Source organism: Balaenoptera borealis (assembly GCF_965194805.1).
Source record: "Balaenoptera borealis genome assembly, contig: HAP1_SCAFFOLD_701, whole genome shotgun sequence".
Classification (NCBI taxonomy): domain Eukaryota; kingdom Metazoa; phylum Chordata; class Mammalia; order Artiodactyla; family Balaenopteridae; genus Balaenoptera; species Balaenoptera borealis.
This window is the reverse complement of record NW_028123499.1, coordinates 166,409-185,977: the sequence shown is the minus strand read 5'-3', so window position 1 is coordinate 185,977 and position 19,569 is coordinate 166,409. Positions and strand designations below refer to the sequence as shown.

At 35.7% G+C, this 19,569-nt stretch overlaps 1 long non-coding RNA gene across 10 annotated transcripts in view; it reads right to left on the bottom strand.

The window, feature by feature from the left end:
- Positions 1-5,216, bottom strand: part of LOC309621566 — a 204,555-nt gene extending 199,339 nt beyond the window's left edge. For all 10 annotated transcript variants that reach the window (XR_014240094.1, XR_014240095.1, XR_014240096.1 and 7 more), the window contains exon 1: positions 5,060-5,216. This is a non-coding gene — a long non-coding RNA (uncharacterized lncRNA). The remainder of the gene's footprint in view (positions 1-5,059) is intronic.
- Positions 5,217-19,569: the final 14,353 nt, after the last annotated feature.

Genomic DNA, 19,569 nt, shown 5'->3' with positions numbered 1-19,569 from the left:
TCTTAGAGTTAAGAAGTTGTGATAAATAGAGCTGCAGCCAACCCACAGACAGTACATACATGAGCAAAATATCAATCGCCCTTTTGTAAGCTACTAAGATATTGATGGTAATGGAGAATTGCACATAACCTAGCAAATCTGTGTAACAGTAGTATCTACTTCATGTTCTTATTTGAGTAAGGCTCAGAGAAAGCAGTCAATAATAAGCCAGGTACACAGAAGTACAGAAATATGTTTTGTTATTATTATTACTGTTATATTTTAGAAATCCAAGGAGTGACAGTGTAAGAAATGATCACACATTAGATTTTAAAGGTGTAAGAAATAAATTCTGTTTCACTGGTTGTAATATACTCTCCTAAGTCTAGGAATGACGGGTATGATTTTCCAAATTCTATTGGGGAATAACAATAGAAACTGACTTTTGGAGGTGTGAGTTTTCAAATACTCATGAGATTTATTCATTCAAAAGAATCAGATAATCTCCCAAATCTTTCATATTTCAGACAACACTGCCACTGCCTCTTCCTCCCCAACAACAAAACCAGTGAATGCATTATTTCCAGGGCTGTGTTCATTCTTTGTACTCTCAAATATGTTTAACAAGATTTCATTTGGAATAGGATAAAAGTAGCTTTCAATAATGATTCTTTAATAGTAAAAATGAACTTTAAAATGATTTGCTGCACTATTCATGTAACAAGCAGGAACACAAGGGGATAAAAAAATTGTTTGAGAAAGTCACAATAATGCCCTGTTCTGCCACGAAATTCTGGTCCTATCCCATGAACTCTCATCTATTTGAAATTGAAGTGGCCACACGTCTTCTGAACTTCAAGAGACTCTAATTTAAGTACAAGTGATAATTCCTGTGCCACTGTGTTTTTATTCATTGTTCTATAATTTAGTATGTATCACTCTAAGTAGATCATTAGATCCTTATGAGCAGGAATTGATCCTCTACTTCTATGTATCTACCATTGGCCCTAGATGACTGGTCAAATTAAGTCATTTGTTTAATTTCACCCTATCCATTAACAGATTACAGTCAACCCTCTGTATCTGCAAGTTCTAGATCTGCAGATTCAACCAACTGCAGATCAAAACTATTCAAAAAAATCCAGGAAATTCCAAAAAGCAAAACTTAAAGTTGCCTCCCACAGAAACTATTTACATATCACTCACATTATATTCGGTGTTATAAGTAATCTAGAGATGATTTAAAGTATACAGGAGGATGTGCATAAGTTATATGAAAACACTACACCATTTTGTAGAAGGAACTTGGGCATCCGAGGAGTTTGGCATCCTAGGGGGGTCCTGGAACCAATCCCTTGTGAGAAACTACTGTCCTGTATACGGAATGTTAACGTAGAGCAACTAAGAAGAATTTATTTCCTCATTCTTACGGCTTGCTTGGTTCCACCCGTTTCCAAAATCCATCAGCCCAACTCCTTTGGTGGTCTCCTTATGAAGGAGGAATTTCTAGATTCTCAAATGTAGAAACTTGCTTTTGGTAGCATTGTCCTTCTACAATGTTCATTCTAGAACTCAATAATAAGTCAAATAAATATTTCATTTGCAAAGGAGCACTTATTTAAATGTTTATAATCAATGTAAAAGTAACTTTAGAGATATAATTGATCTGGTAATGTCAAATGCCAGCTGAAATTTCTGTCTTGCCCTGATTGCCATTTAGAAATTAGGAGTACAAATCAACTGAACTTTTCCAGGGTCAATTGTGCTTTTAAAAGATTTTTATTTATTATTAATATGTGTTGAGTACCAGTGATACATGAAACATTACAGGAGAGCTAAATTTATATATAATGACTATTTGATTATGAAACTACATAAAAGAGACTGACTATAATGTTGCTGTTCCTCATATCTATAAAATAATTATTTTGCTCCAAACAGTACATTAGGTGCATGCATTTCCTCATTTAACCAATGCAATGACTCAATATAGTAAGTATAATTATAAATCCAGAATTATGAAGGGGTTAAAGAGCCTTAAGTGTCTTTATCAACGCCACAGAGCTAGGACTTGGCAGTCAACAGAAGATAGGTTTATATCATTGAAAACGAGTTTATATCACTGCAAATTCTGAGTTTTAAGTGTTACAATATTTGCCTTCTTTTACTTCATCCGTATAATATTGAGTAGAAAACAGGCTTTCACTTTTGTTTTGGTTTTAGGATGAAAGTAATGCATGTTCATTAAAGAAATATGTGAAAAGTGTGGAATAGCATAAATGAACTGACGAAAGAAAATATATAATGCCAGCAGCTTATTTTCCTTAGTCTTTTTTCAGTGCTTTATGTTGGCGTTCAGATCAATACGCACGTGCGCACACACACACACACACACACACACACACACAATCTGTAACACTGTATGTCAAAGCTTTCACTTAATATTATGGCATAAGCAGTTTTTAAATCATTGACTATCCTCATAAAATACCGGTAATTTGATGCATAAGAACTTCATCATGTAATTATACACAATAAATATCGTGTTATTGTTACATTTAAGTGTGTTTTCTATCTTGAAAAAAGGAAGATTCACTGACATTACAAGTGTGTGGGATTTAGGCGTCTGCTCATTTTTTCAGAATGCTGTGAATACTAGGTCAAAAGGAATGAACACTTTTAAATCTCTAGACAGCTCTTGAAAAATTTGCATTTTTAAAGATACATGGAATACCATTTATAAGTAAAAGATACAAAGAGATACAAAGGAGTTCAGGGTAACTTTTACTAGAGAAATGTTAGAGCTAATACAGAGGAAGAAATCTTCAGTGGGATCTTTGAGGATAAGAATTTCTACATAAAAATAATTCTATAAATACTTATTAAGTACCTCTCATAAGCAAGCCATTGCATTATGCAGTTATTGGTCTTTTTACTCAGTCATCTGCCTTTTGTCAATCATGTTATCCTTCTGTGAGAAGATTTTCATTTGTTAGATGGTTTGTTTTTTGCTATTTTGAAATTGCTATTCATGTGGTCATTAATTCAATATATATTCCAGTGTGAATTACATGGCAGGTATCATTCTAGATGCTGGAACATAGTGAACAAAACAAAACTAACAAAAAATATCTGGCCTGCGTGTTGCTTATGTTCCACTGATAATGGAACCCTTGACCAGATGGGAAGGAGCAAACATTTGTGTTAGTGAAGTTATAAGTTCTTGGGTTTATATACCTTCTCCTAATATTTTCTTCAAGTGATTTAAAATAGTAAATAAAATGTACAGTGCCCATGGTAACCTTATCAGGTAAAAGGATGAGAAAGGAGATCCAAGAAACAGTGCGTCATGGGACAAAGGTATAAATGGCACATGGTTTTCAGGTAACAATAAACTATAGGGTTTGAGAAAATGTAATCATACACTACACACTGATACTGGATATGGTAGCTTGGTACAGACTCTAAAATTTTATAAGGGAAGGGAATTATTAGATTTTTGTTCTAGAAAGGTAATTTTGGTGACTAGGGGGAGAAAAGTTATGAGTAAGCAAGGGGTAAGACCATAGGTGTCAGACTAGGAAGACATTATTCAACTGCCACTAAAGTCAAAGTGTAACTTGATGGTTCTGAATTAAGACCATGGCTGTGGAAATGGAGAATGAAGAGGTAATCAGAAGAAAATCAATATTTGGTAAAAGAAGCACTTGAAAACGTGTTTCAAGATATTTTGAGATATTGCTGTACTTCTGTGTCAGAGGTTTTCTCAGTTCTTGGCAGTCCCTCACCCTCCTGTGAGGGACTAGTACATCCTTCTGTGCCAAGTGCCAAGGGCATGGTATGGTACTGGAGCCAGAGGAACTTTATTTGAAATATTGTCCTGTCATTTACTAAATTTGTGACTGTTTGACTCTATTGCACAGTTTACTGAGCCTTTGCTTCAGAATCGAAAAGTAGAGAAATAATTATGCCATACTCACAAGTACTTTAGGTATATTAAAACATATTATACGTACGAAATAATTTATAATGTATAAATTGCTATATACAATTCTACTGAGTATAGAAGAAAATAAATTTATACATAGGCCAACTTTTTATTTATTCCTATTAATAAATTATCCTGATACTTATCCTCTGTCTATAAATGTATTCAGAATTATTTAAAACATTTTTGGGGTCTGTTTTGTGGATTTTATGGTGTAAGTGTCTCAACTCCAATATGGCAAATGTGAGGAAGTAAATAAATTCATTTTTTAAGGATTATTGCATTTTTCTGCCCCCCGGCTGACCTATGACATAATTATAGTTTAGATAACTAAAACCAGTGCCTATGTTTTGTGTCTACTTCTCTGTTTCTAATTAAACATTTTGTCTATCTAAGTGTCACTGTGGAAGGCAATAAATTAATTCCTTCAGATATGTTTCCAACTGATATTGAATAATATGGCATTCCATTTTATTTGCTTTTAATGTTGTCACTTTCATAGTGAATACAAGAAGTGATGACAGGGTGTCAGGGAAGGCATTTTTGGACAATGGGTTGCTTCCTTCTAATCCACATAAGTGGAAAGAAGAAAATGCCACACAGTTGCAGGGTTTCAATTATTGGTGAAGATTTCTGCATAATTCAGTTGCCTACATAAATTTTCCCTAACGTTTCCAAGATAAAATAATAAATATTGTCTATGTTTATCGCTTTATGGTCAAAATAGAGTTATTTCAAAACAATAGAGTTTAAACAAAAAAGCCGTTGAATCTGGACATGCGGGGACACCAGCCGGGAGCCGGGCCGGTCTGGGGCGAGCGGAGGGGACGGCGAGGCTCCCACGGGCAGGCATGCAGTGCACCGGAGCGTCAAGCCGCCCGTCCTCCCCGCGCCCCGCACCGTCGCCCTCGCACCGCCCAGTCGGCGCCCCGCGGTTCCCGGGGCGCAACGAGGCCACGCCGCCGCCCGCCGCCCCCGCCAGCGCAGACCCCCGCCCTCGGGGCCTCGAGCACGCCGGGCACGCCGGAGAGCACGGACGGCCCCGCGGGTACGGAGAAGCGGCGGCTCCTGGGAGCCGGCCGCCTGACATACCTGCGGCGGCCTCACGCTCGGGTCCGCCCGGTCCGGGATAACGGCGCCTCCGCGGCGAACACGCCTGGATCTCCATGGGGGGTGTTTACTCCCAACGCTCGCGATCCGGGCGGGGAGACCAACGACCTGGAGCGCCGGCCCCGCCGGCCGTGCGTGCCCTGCGTGCGCGCTCTGGACTCCCAACGCTCGCGATCCGGGCGGGGAGACCAACGGCTTGGAGCGCCGGCCCCGCCGGCCGTGCGTGCCCTGCGTGCGCGCTCTGGACTCCCAACGCTCGCGATCCGGGCGGGGAGACCAACAGCCTGGAGCGCCGGCCCCGCCGGCCGTGCGTGCCCTGCGTGCGCGCTCTGGACGCCGGGGGGCCCAACTTAACTTTTTTTTTTTTTTTTTTTTTTTTTTAAATTGCCACAGGCCAAGAGCCATGGCTCTCAGGGTGCTCATCTTTTTTTTTTTTTTAATTTTATTTATTTATTTATTTGTTTGTTTATTTATGGCTGTGTTTGGTCTTCGTTTCTGTGCGAGGGCTTTCTCTAGTTGTGGCAAGCGGGGGCCACTCTTCATCGCGGTGCGCGGGCCTCTCACTATCGCGGCCTCTCTTGCTGCGGGGCACAGGCTCCAGACGCGCAGGCTCAGTAGTTGTGGCTCACGGGCCCAGTTGCTCCGTGGCATGTGGGATCTTCCCAGACCAGGGCTCGAACCCGCGTCCCCTGCATTAGCAGGCAGATTCTCAACCCCTGCGCCACCAGGGAAGCCCCCAACTTAACTCTTAATTGGCCAAGATGGGGCTCTTTTGACATTCCTAAACTGTTTTTTTTTTTTTTTTTTTTGCATACACAACTAGGAAAAAAAAAAAAAGCTGGCTTGATGAAATATCTTTTCAAAATTCTGACCCTAAGGGAACAAAAGTACTCCTAGGAGAAAGCTTCAGGTTATAACTCTTATTATGTCCTTGAAACGTAAACACAGACCACATTGCCTGAGACTACATCCTTTGCTCAATCAGTAGAACCCAAAACTGAAAAAAACAAAGGGGGGTGGGGGGTGGGAAAGAGGCATTTTTAACCTCAAGCAAGTAAATTTAACTTATTCCAACTTTTATTTACAAACTAGTGAGTTTACATTGTAATACCTGATTCACGACTAAGTTTTAAAATGAAGCTATGAGATCTCTGCTTGTGTCTGTTTACATGTCTGTGCGTACATTAGAGCCATGATATATCATTACCTTCAAATGATCTTATCAAAATTAGTTTGTAAAAGAGCTCTATTTAATTGACTTAAAATAAGTGCTTAAAAATTAAGTATTTCTAAATGTAATGGAAACCAAACTGAATTTTTTAAAGGATCAGGTGATCTAAGATTATTCTTTAATGAATGAAAACAAGTTTACATTTACTGGTTTAATTAAATAGGTCTATCTTCACAGTAAACAACCTGAAGTATAAAACTTTTATTGTACCTAAGTTTACTAAACGTCAAATAAGTTCACATTATCTCTGTTACAGATTTGTAAGCAAGAAAGCCAAAATTGGGTATCATGATTTATTTGTAAATTAAGTAATATAAATGAGATAAAAGCTTTCAGATGACCTCTAAGAATAATTATGTTTTATGGTATGTCTACTTCAATTAGTTTCTCCAAATCTTTTTGATAACTTGAAATTTTAGCTTTGCTATGTTAAGTTAAATGATAGGGATTCATTGAATATCCAGATCATTTTCAAATTAGATGAAATATTGAAACATTAATTGCTAAGTAAGTCAAAGTTTACCTATTTTGTCTTATTAAAGAAAAACTAAAGATGCTTTGGTTTATTGGACACACATCTTGTACCACATTGAGGAAAGTAATTATGTTGTTAGAAAATGTATGTTTCTAGAGGTTATGGAATATACTTATAAATTTACCAATCAGGAAATGCTGGTATGACAGACAGTTCACAATTGCTTGCTTCTTGGTTTTTGCTAGAGATTGGGGTTTCAAGGGTTAAGAATTCTGACTAATGAATGTGATTGGAACTACTAAAGATAATAAGAGAAATATTTCCATGAAAGGAAAGTAGGGTGTGTGTTTTCCATAAAAGATGGTATGAGGAATGGAAATGTATTTTTGGTGAGGGAAAATAAAGTAATTTTGTCCCAAAGCTGGTTATTTCCAAATTCAAAAGAAAATAAGTGACAAACTAATGTGGCTATAGAAAGTTGTAGAAGGTTTGTGGAAAAGGAACCCTGAGAAAACAGTTCTCGGGACTGACTAATATTGGAATGGATTTAATTAAGTGAATTTTGATATTAAAAGTCAGTTGGTGCAAAGTTTGAATTAGATTTTCTCTCTGTTAGGTGACAGAGTTTTCTTGAGGTATTGATCTGCTTTTGATAACAAATTGTAAAGTTTCTTTACTTTTTAAGCAGTCTGTTGTAACTTTCTGTATTTGCCCTTGAAATCATTTATTGTCACTTTGGTTGAGTGCATAAGTATTGTTTCATACTGACTTATGATCCTACTTAGCCAAGTGTTTTTAAAACCTTTTGATGTCTTTGACAAACTTCCTCAAATCAAATTCTAAATGAAGGTTTTTTGACCTTTAGGTAACTTTGGGATGCTTCAGAAGGCACCTGAAGCATCTCAAAGATAGAAATTAAACTTAATTAAATCCATTCCAATATTAGTAACCAACAAGGACCTACTGTATAGCACAGGGAACTCTGCTCAATATTATGTAACAAACTAAATGGGAAAAGAATTTGAAAAAGGATAGATACATGTATATGTATAACTGAATCACTTTGCTGTACGCCTGAAACTATCACAACATTGTTAATCAACTATACTCCAATATAAAATACAAAGTTAAAAAAATAAACTTAGTTAGGCTTATTGGGTATGTTAAATCACATGGGAAACACTGTCAAATGAGTGATGGTAAATCTTCTTAGGTTATATAGTATGGGTAAATGATATAAACATATGTTGTAGAGATTATATGAAATTGCTAAAATTTGGATATATTCTGGTTTAATGTTATTAGTCATAATTTTAGTTATTATTTTACAACTGTTGTATGTCACAAAAATAACCTTAACCCTGCAACTTTGCTTCCAGAACCACAAGAAGAAAATGACCACAGCTGCATTTTAGAAACAGATTATCTTCTTACTCCTAGGAATAATTTACAAGAAAATTCTATTGATAATGCTGGTCTACTTTGGTTTACAGATGGGTCCTACTTAAAAAATGATTGAGGGCATTACCAAGATGGATATGCAGAAACATCCACAATGGACATAACTGAAAGTTCTTTTTTACCAAAAAACAAAGTCAGCACAAGCAGAATTAATTGCTTTAACTTGAGCTCATCAACTCATCAACGAGCTAAAGGTCAGGTAGCAAATGTTTATGCTGACAGTCATTATGCCTTTGAAGTGGCACATGACTTTGGAATGCTACGGAAACATCAAGGGTTTATTAAAGCTTGATGCTATAATCAGGAAAGCTTATTAAAAAATATTAAAAATGGAAAACAGGTTGCAGGACTATTAAGTGGTATACAACTACCAAAACAGTTGGCAATTATTAAAATACCAGTGCATTCCAAATCTGACAGTATGGAAGCTAAAGGAAATCAGCTTATTGATGAGGCAGCCAAACAGGTAGCTTTCAATACCCATTCTGTCTAGCCTTGAGAATGGTCAGCGCTCTCTGCTAACCCTGCCAACCCAGTGAAAGATTTCCATCTGCCGGCTCAAGAAATATGCCATTGAAGAAGAGAAATAAATAGGGCAACAATAAGGGGGAATTTTGGACCTGTCACACAAATATAATTTGGAAATAATTAAACAAACAAACAAACTATAGTGCCTGTTGGAGCTCAAATGCCATTACCCCAGCATGTACATTCTTTAACTCATTGGACACCTGAGAAAATGGTTTTATGGGGAAAACACTATGTTTGGAAAATATCTCCCACGATGGCTCATAAAGTATATGCTTGTTTTAGTATCTACCCTAAATATAATCCCAGAAAATCACTTCATGGGTCACAAGGCCACTTTCTCTTCCTAAGGGTCCCTTCGAGGTATAGCAATTGGACTTTGTCTGAATGTCACCGTCTCAAGAATATAAATATATCTTGGTAATGATCTGTATGTTTTCACACTGAGTTGAAGCTTTTCCTTGAAGAAGAGCAATGGCTATAAGGTTAAATTGCTATTTGAAAGGATAATTCTTGTTTGGGGAATTCCTTCCAAGTTACACAGTTACCAGGGAAATTATTTTACTGGACAAATAATTAAATCTATTTGTGACATATGGCCAATAATGCAGCATTTTCACTGCACTTATCACCCCCAATCTTTGGGACTGGTGGAAAGAATTAATGTCACTATCAAAACTCAATTGGCAAAACCTTCAGAAGCATTTAATCTCTCATGAGCAAAAGCTCTTCTGCTAGTGCTTCTCAAACGTAGGTCTATACATTTTGCTAAACATCAGCTGTCTCCTTTTGAAATACTAACAGGACACCCTATGTAATTAGATGAGGGAATATGTGAACCAACCTTACTCAAGGGAGATATATTACATTGTTCTCAGGGTCTTATTGAGGCACTAAAAAGAAATGCAAAGTTGGTAGCTAATTCCTTTCACAGTGAGCTCCCCAGAAACAAAGACCTTGAGGATCATGGATTACAATCTGGAGATTTTGTTAATTAGAAAACACATCAAATCAAAGACTTTTTGTAGCCATGTCAGAAAGGACCTTATTAGGTATTATTAACTAATCCATGCACTGCCAAATTAAAAGCCATAGACTGATGGATTCACATCCCTCATTTCAAAAAGGGTTTTTGCATTGGACTGGTCTGTAGAGAGGAATGCTGACCTCAGACTTAAGTCAGTGCTCAAACAGAGGAGAAAGAACACCCACACCAGGAGGAGAAGATGACAGCAATGGTAGACAGCTGACCCAAGAATCAGAACCAGGACTGTATGACCCATCCTACTAGTTCAAATGAACTGGTTTCTAAACATCTGTCTCACTATGAAAATTGAAAGTTATTTTTTTTTAAATGAAAGTTATTGTTTTACTTCTAGCTATACTTTTGCCTCAATGCTCATTATGGAAAGAAAATTATCTGGTAAAGTTGTCACAAAGTATAGCTACTGGGGGCAATCTAACCGATTGGTTGGATCTCTCATCAAATTCCTCAGTCAATAAAAATACTGATACAAGCCCTTCATAATTCCTGTCACCGACTTTTCAGATGTTCCTAAAATTACCACTCAACTAGACTAACCTCTGTCTGGCCTTCAGGTTCAAATTCTTCAACATATTAATGGATCCATCCCTTGTCTGATACTATCCTCAGTTCTTAGAGACTGAGCACAGATTACCCCAAGGCTCCTTTGCCCCATCTCTTACTTGATGAACAAATGTCTTAAAGAGAAAAAACATGAGTAAGTTATGCCAGTAACTCCCATATGTTAAATACAGTACAGATGGCTTTTGGAAAGCCTGCAAGAAAAATGATTCATGGGTTAACATTGTGTTAACTAAACTTCCAGTTAATGAGACTATCAATGAGAGCACCCTGGGAGGAATCACTTGTGCTCCCCCAGGTTTTGTCTTAGTATTGGAATTGACCCACCTTCTCAAGGATGTGCACAGAAATATCTTAATAGCTGGCAAATAGAAGGTTTATGTTTATTAGGATATTATGTTATCCCATTGTCTATACATATGGAAATAGAAGAACCTTCTTTCTCTCTTTATTACAGAGGCAATAAATCCATGTTAGCAGGATATCAAGATACTTGGTAGCAAAGTCTTTTGGGAATCTTGGTTCCTAGTGCAAGAGTATATGTAAACAGAGATATGATCAGAAATCGATCAGCTACCATCAAATAGCTGAGGGCTCTCTAAAAATCATTTCAGAACAGACAAAAAGTATAAGATAACAGGGTTGCCTTCGATTTTCCACTGGCTAAACAAGGAAGTATTTGTGCTACTGCTCACACTACTTGTTGCCCTTATATCAATACCTCTGCAGAAGAGATATACCTAGAAAAACATTCCCAAAAGATAAAATGGTTACAAGATGTAAGGCAAACTGACTCTAAGTGATCTGTTCAGTTGGCTCATCTCAGAAATAAGAATTTTTTCCCACTCTGCTTTACAGATGCTTATCATTGTCATAGTAGGTATCACTATTCTTTTCCTAGTTATAAATCTACGCATGACATGTATCACTGCTTGCTTTAAATCTACTGCTAAAAGTACAAATACAATGTTTGTTCAACAGTTTGACATCACTGATAATATGTGTAGCCTATAAAATGTTTCCCTGTCAGCATATACCTCTGTGCTTGTTCACTATATCTGATTAGTTTTCCCCCCAAAATGGATAACTAGGAAAAAATACATATATATATATGTATGAAAAAGCCTGTCACTGAGGGACACGATGCACCCACTGCAGGCAGGTAGTACCACCCTGGCATCGAGGAACAAATATTTTGATCATCAAAGCTTTGTATCAAAAGATTTGCAATCAAAACATGGAAATGATGAAAGAAAATTTCACCTATTAAGGTACAGGGAAGTCATTTTGGCTTTAACCATTAAAGGGTGCATTGTCCAGAAGTAAAGAACGTCTATTTTGAAGATAGAGATAAATGCCTCCATTCCTGGGATGCAATTGCCATTATTCCTTCAATGGTAAGACTCCCTTCCCAGGTGTCAAGGCCACACTGATCCACTGTGTACATACTATTCTGTCTTTTTTTTCCCCCTTAAACCTGGAAGGAATGTACCTTCCTTGCTTTTTTTGTTCTGACAAGATATAAAACTATACTGAAAACCATGCTTCTATAGAGAAGTTCCTCACAGCTATCTGAGAGGCTGTCTTCCAGGCTGTAGTCCTCATTTTGGCTGGAATAAAACATTTCTCTATTATTATTATAGATTTTTTATTATTTCTGTCAACAGTGGGAAGGCTGAGAATACAATGTTACAGATGTCAACAGGGTTCAAATGCCAAATGTTAAGTAGCTTTCCCTTCCCTAGGGGAAATGGGAAACTATTAAGAGTTTTCACTGAACAGGTAATAAAGTATGGTTTATATTTTTAAGATTTATATTTAAAAATAAATTTTAAATTCTGACTGCAGTATAGATTGGAAGTAGACAGGCAAACAGATTAAGATGTCATTGCAATCATTCAGGTTAAGAGGAATAACTGACCTGGAATTGTGACAATTTGGGTAGAATGTAAATATAGAATCCAAAATTATCTAGGAGGTGGAGTTGACTGGAATTGGTAAGTGAATGGATGTTGGAAGAGATGAAGATGCTTAGGATAGCTGTTGGTGCCATTTAATGAAGTAAAAACCACCATAAAATAAGTTGATTTAATGAAGAAATTTGATGAATTTTATTTTGGACTGTTGAGTTTGACTTGCTTTCATGATAGCCATTTGGAGGCGGCCCTAGTAAAAGAAAGATAAAGGAAGGAAAGAAAGAAGGAAGGAAGGCAAGCCAAATTCAGGTGAATATAGTTTATGACCAGTGATCAGTAAGAGATCAAGAGGTGAGATATTATGACTGGATGAATTCGAGCACTACAACAGAAAATATGGTTTAAAAATTGGGATTTAATTATTTATCATTTCAAATTCATCAATCTTGTGGATTGACAAAGGCAACCTTACCAGGATTATAAAAGAGGGTAGCATAAGTGGAGGAGAGAAGTAAGGTTTTTCTTGTAAGCCTAGGTAGGCTAGGTTGTAAATGGTGATATAGAAATTTAAGTAAATAAGAGAATTCCTCTTCAAGCCATGATAAAATAACAAAGAATAGACTTAACTTTTGACTTCAAACAACAGGAGAACTGGGCAAAATCAAACTATTGACTCCAAAACATTGGGAACGTGATGTGATACTCCTTGGCAGAAAGGAAATAAACATTATTAGCTCTACAATCACCTAAACTTTCTGGCTGGAACAATTTTCAGAAGCAGAAGAATGTGAGCAGACCCCACTCACTTTACTGAGTTAAGGAGGAAGAGATTACAGCTCCAGAGGCTGAGACAGTAGGAAATTATGGGGCAGAATTTGAATAAATGCTAGAGCTTGCTCTGAATCCAGTCTGTCTGGTTCCAGGCAGAGCCTGTGCTCTAGTTACTCTGCTCTGCTCTCTTTCTCTAGGTTACACAATATAGACCAATCTATCATTTGTCAGTTATTTCACCCCAGAAGGCCATACTTACTGCTTTCTGGTCTATTGCTCACCTCCCAAATCCAGCCCCTCATTACATCCAAATGTTTACAATTATGCACATCTTAAGCCCATTTTGGGTCAAGAGGTCTAATTTCTTATTAGGTCCACACTTCAATGATATCAAAGATTAACATCTCCAGAAGCATCCAGCTGTACCCTGCCATTAATTTACTAAAAAAGTGCATGCAAGAGAAAGGAAATTTAAGGAAACTAATATATATGATAGACCCCACAGTTCCTGAGCTCTCCTATTGGAGAGTTATTTGTGTACATCTTGGAAATGCTGCCAATAATAAGCAATTTTAGAAGGTAAGGAAGAATACGGAAACTTAGTAGTTATTGAGGAAGGGTTAAAATCAATTTAGAATTTTAATTCCATGAGTTTCATTATATATTTTATAAACTTAGGGTGTGAGATGTGTAGGAAAAACATATATTCAATGGTGTAAAGAGAAAACAATACATTAATACAGGAACTGTGAATAACTTATTTCTAATATTTTTTATTAAAGTAGACAGGACAGAGAATTTTTATTTCATAGATAATTTCCTCGTATTTTAGAGAACTTAAAATTGAATTAGAACGGTTGACACTGTGCGAGACTCACCTTGAAGACTATTCAAAGCTTCACTTGTTACGTAATGAAAGGACAGCTTCATATGATTTGAGCAGAGCTAGTCATTTAAATCCTTCCCTACTGTTCAACTTGGCTAGTCTCCATTGATATTAACCATTGACATTAATGTGTGATGGACAAAACTGAACCACAGACAGAACTAAAGACTGAGCCTGTCAAAGGATGCTCCTGAAAACTGGACATTTATGTCAGAAATGTGCTGAGAATTTTGTTCAATTGTACCACAAATGTTACTTTTACCTTATAAGGGGAGTAAAGCACAAAGTCAGAGTCTCCAGAAAAGTGAGACAGAGCTGGGTAAGGATAGAAAACTCTCACAATCAAGGGAAGGGAGCTTTTCCTCTCCAGTGAAATCCTTACTCAGGCTGGATGAAGTCACACACAGGTGATAGTTCCAATAAGGAGCTATGGGAATCTGAGGAGTATATGCCTTGCCATGTCCTTATTTATGTAATGTTCTCAGTAAATTTACTTATCATTTTGTACAGAAGAAAATGTGCTTGTTATCTTTTGGGTACCACTTCGTTGCCTCATTTTGAAAAATACTAATTGTTTCAGTAAGGCAGGCAGCATATGCATTTATGTTCTGCTATCAAAAATTGAATTTAATATTTGTTTAATTCATTTTTATGCCTTAAATGCACATGTTCATGTTTTCTACATGTGAATATTGTGTGGCAGAAAAAGATCTGCAAACTGAATGGCTCTGGGAGATTATGAAATTTTAATGCTCTAAAATTAAGATTGGGTACATTTAGTTAAGATTGGGTGCATTTAGTTAAGTACTTTCATGAAATTACTTTTTAAAAATTAAGGTAAGTGAGATTGTTATTAACATATAAAAATAACAGAGGGGTCATAATTTTAACAAATGCTCTGTTAAATTGTAAAAACTATGCTATTATATCAGTCAACATAGCTAGCTAAATAACATGAAATATACTACATCACTAAAATTTTTTTAAACTATTTTAAGAATGATAGAATGACTTTGTAAATTTTAAATAGGAAATACAGGTGTATTTAAACGCTTATTTAATAGCCTTTTGGTAAATTTTAAAAGCCTGTCATATGAAAAGAGTATCACATAAAAACTAAAAGCATATAAATTGTAATTGGACTCATTTCTGTGAATACTAGTGACAAAATCAAGCAGCTTTGTTAATTTTAGCAAACGACTTTAGTCAATAAAATGGCAATAATATTAACATATATTCAGAACATTGTCATAAAGAGAAGATAAATCAATACAAGTAAGATGTTTAACATGGAGACTAAAATAATAACATAGTTATTAAGACTAGTAAAACTAAAACTAAAAACTAATTATACAACTACCATAATTATTAGTATCATTTTTGTAAAAATCGCTAACATGTTTGTAGTTTACTGTATGCCAGTCATTGTTTTTGTGGTTTTCATATATTAATTCATTTTGTTACTATTACCTTTACTTTTCTTATCATAATATTCTGAAATTTATGGTATATTAGCAGTTTTGAAAGTTACCATAAATACAAGAAGGAAATTCTTAAAATCCCAGAGAAATAGCAGAGTCAGTAAATAATTTTCCTAATTTTGTGAAAATAACATTTACAAAACTATGTCAAACTCTATCCTATTTTTAAAGATAATGCATCATATCATTCTAAAAAGAAGTTAATCTAAATAACATTCATATTTTAGTCTATTAAATTCATTTTCCCAGTTATCTTAAGTTTTACAACACTTTAAAAAATAAAATTTTATGAAAGATGCTGAATGTTTAGTCTCCAAAGCTATAAAATTTAGCTTCACTACCAACTTATGTGACATGTGCCATTTAGTCTTTTATTTTTATACATATTATATTTCCCCAGATGTTTTGCAATTTGCCTCTTTTCTTGAAATCAACATCATGTTTTTCTATAATAAAGATGTTTATTATCATTTTAGAAAACTTGAAATAAAGTCATAATAATGAACATTAAAATTACCCAATATATCAATCCACAACCCAGGGTTAACACTGTCAATGTGGTAGCATTATTCCTTCCAATCTTTTTTTCTATGCATCTTTACCTATATTTATATGTTTTTATGTATTATATTTGCTCTACATTACATTAATAGGACTTTTTCACGTAGAATATTTGCTACAGATGAATTAAGAAATCCTATCCATATTTCCCAGATATCAATATAGTATGGCAGAAAAAAACCCTGCAAACTGAATGACAATGGGAAAAATGATATAGCTTGTCTATCTTTACTTTTAAATCATACTACTAATAAAATTAAGTTGATAATATCTACCATGTAAAGGTGAAGGGCTCAGTTTCTGAAGGCAGACTGCCTGGGTTTGAATCCTGGGTCTCCCATTTACCAATGTGTGACTTTGGACAAGTTACTCATAAGCCTCATTTCAAATGGGTAGAAGCATTTCAAAAATTTGTCAGATTGATGCGACAGTAAGTGAAATGATGTACGTGAAAATGGTTGGCATATTTCCTGGCATAGAGTTAAGTGTTCCATAAATGTTTTCTACTATTTTTATTACTATCATTTACAATCTAAACAGAATCAGGCTTTTTTTTTTTCTTTCTCTTTACATCACACAGAGGCAGACTTCATGTAACACTGACACTTGGTCTAATTTACATTAACCAACTCATGCAATTCCTTACTGACCAGACCAAGGGAGTGCCTTACCTACTGTACTATGCAGACTTCTACTGGGAAGCTTTACAATGCCTGCTGCTCTACTGGGAAGCTTTACAATGCCTGCTGCCCTGCTGCGCCCCTCTTTTTAGAACTCTACAGAATAGCTCCAGATGGTCCCTGTATATTTTCGACAACCTTGGTCAACGTTACAGGTTTGGGAGCCTCCTTGCCTGTTTTAGATCAACTTTCAATCCATTCTGAGCCTCTATTAGTAGGCCTGTCTTCCTCCTTTCCTAGTAGATCTTCAGACTCAATGATGTTTCAAGTAACCCAGCTTAGTTCTCCTCCCTGCACCTGAAAGAGGCTAAAATGTACTCCAAACATGGATATACAAAATGCCTTTCATCTATTCACCATTGTCAGTGTATTAGTGAAAGTCCAATTTTTCATTAATATAATAAATCTGACATAAACACGGTCAATAAAAGTCTATTTCAAAACAGATTCCTTGAAGTGAAATAAATGCAAACCTCTTGCTATATACGGTAAAATTGAGTTAAAAAAAAATCTGTTGTGATACTGTATAGCCACACATCAGCAGCACATGATAAAATCTCAGTGTTCTCTCAGAGACAAGGAAAGAACTGCTTTTTTTTCATATGTCATTATGATGGGAAACATCACATCTCATTGTGCCTCACTTTAGCTTATTTTTTCTCTTCACAGAAGTAAAAATACATACACTTATATTTAAAATAATGATGAGAAAAATAATCACCTATTTATTAGTCTTACTATGAAGAATTAATATCAGCATTTGGGTGTATAACTTTCTGGAATTATTTGCACATATAGTTTTTGTTTGTTTTCCTTTTTCATAATATTGCTATGGTATTACAAACATTATTAAATGACATGAATTTTATTTCTATTAACAATTTGATTCTTTTTCCATGTCAGTGTTCTTTAATTGGATTAAAGGTAACAAAAATATAGCATTTCATGCATTTCATTCATTTTTATAATAAATTTTTATTGTCCTTGTTAAGCATTTAGGGGGTTTTCAACTTACTGTTTAGACGTCACCATGATGGTCATTCTTAAAGCAATTTTGTTCATGCTCCAATGTACCCTAAGAAAAAAATTTTAAATACAATTGAAAAATTTAATAGACATTCATATTTATAAGGAAATACAAATTGCTCTCAGAAAAAACAAATAATTGCACCAATTTAATCTCCCAACACAATCTGAGCATTCAATTTTCATGTCTACTACAACAGCAGCATAATGACTCATTTTTATAGGTTCTAGTTTTGGGTTAAATTAAGTGCTTTATGCTGGTTGGGTATTTTTCCATTTAATTAGTGGGGTAGAACTTTAAAAAAATTTAATAACAATCTAATCTCTTCAGTTTATTCTCTGTTGCTACAATTTGTTGGCTGTTGTTCTTCTACTTTCGTTCATTCCGCCCTCTGTTGGGATAACAGACTTTTAATTGATTTGCTTACAGTCTTTAGATATTAAAAACATTAATCTGGACTTCCCTGGTGGCACAGTGGTTAAGAATCCGCCTGCCAATGCAGGCGACAAGGGTTCGAGCCCTGGTCCGGGAAGATTCCCCATGCCATGGAGCAAATAAGCCCGTGCACCACAACTACTGAGCCTGTGCTCTAAAGCCCACGAGCCACAACTAATGAGCCCACGTGCCACAACTACTGAAGCTTCGCAGGCCTAGAGCCTGTGCTCCGCAAAAAGAGAAGCCACCGTGATGAGAAGCCCACACACCACAACGAAGAGTAGCCCCCACTCGCCACAACTAGAGAAAGCCCGGGCACAGCAACAGAGACCTAATGCAGCCAAAAATAAATTTTTAAAAAATTAATCTTTCTTCTATTACTTTGTTACATATATTCACAACTTATAATTTTCTATTTAATTGTTTTTGTAATTGACACATACTTTTAAAAAACTGAGGTAGCCAAATCTAGTTTTAAATATGTATATGCATGGATGGATAAAAATATATAATTATATATTTACATATATGCATATACACACATAATTATATGTAATTTATAAAGATATATATTTATGACATTGTCTGTATTTTAATTACATCTTTTCTAACCCCCAAATATCCAGCATCAAATATTTGTTTATTGTTAACACTTTAGATTCACCACCCTTTTTTACCATTTCTGATATCACAATAGGATCTATGCCTACTTTCTGAAAGCTAGCACTTAAAAAAAATACAACAACTTCACTGAAAGTCTGTTAATGTTAAGTTCTCTGCTCTTGTTTATTTAATAATATTTTTATTTTTCCCTCAGGTTTGATCTATGGTTAGTTGTGTGTACAGTTCTAAGCTGAGAATTATTTTCTTCCAGCATTCTTTCTAGGAAGTTGTCTAGCTTCAATTTTTGTTGTTGAAAATTCTGTTGTCATTTAATTGCTATTTCTTAGGAAATCTGAATGAATGTTACATTTTCAAATCTCTTCTTTATACTTCATTCTTCATAATTTTACCTGAATGTGTTTAGATTTATTCAACAAATGTTTATTGAGTGTCTGCTAAGTGCCAGTCACTCACTCGTCTAGGACTGTAGGATGCAACAGTTTTGGAATCATGCTGCCTCAATCTGGGGAAAGACATCATGTCCTTCATCAATTCTGGAAAAATCTCAGTTGGTATCCCTTAAGTAGGATTCCCTCTTTCACACTCCATGGCTTCCTAGCCTTTTGCTAGATATGTGTTAGACATTCTCATTCTGCATACACATCTCTCAAACTCTTTCAGATTCTCCCTTGCCTTGCCTCTCTGTGGTAATCCTTAAGTACGCCTTTTTGCTGCTATGAATTTTCTCTCAGGCTGAACCTGAAATATTCTTTTATAACGTTAACTTTAGACATCTCTTCTTTTTTTTAATACCGTTATTTAGAGCTATAA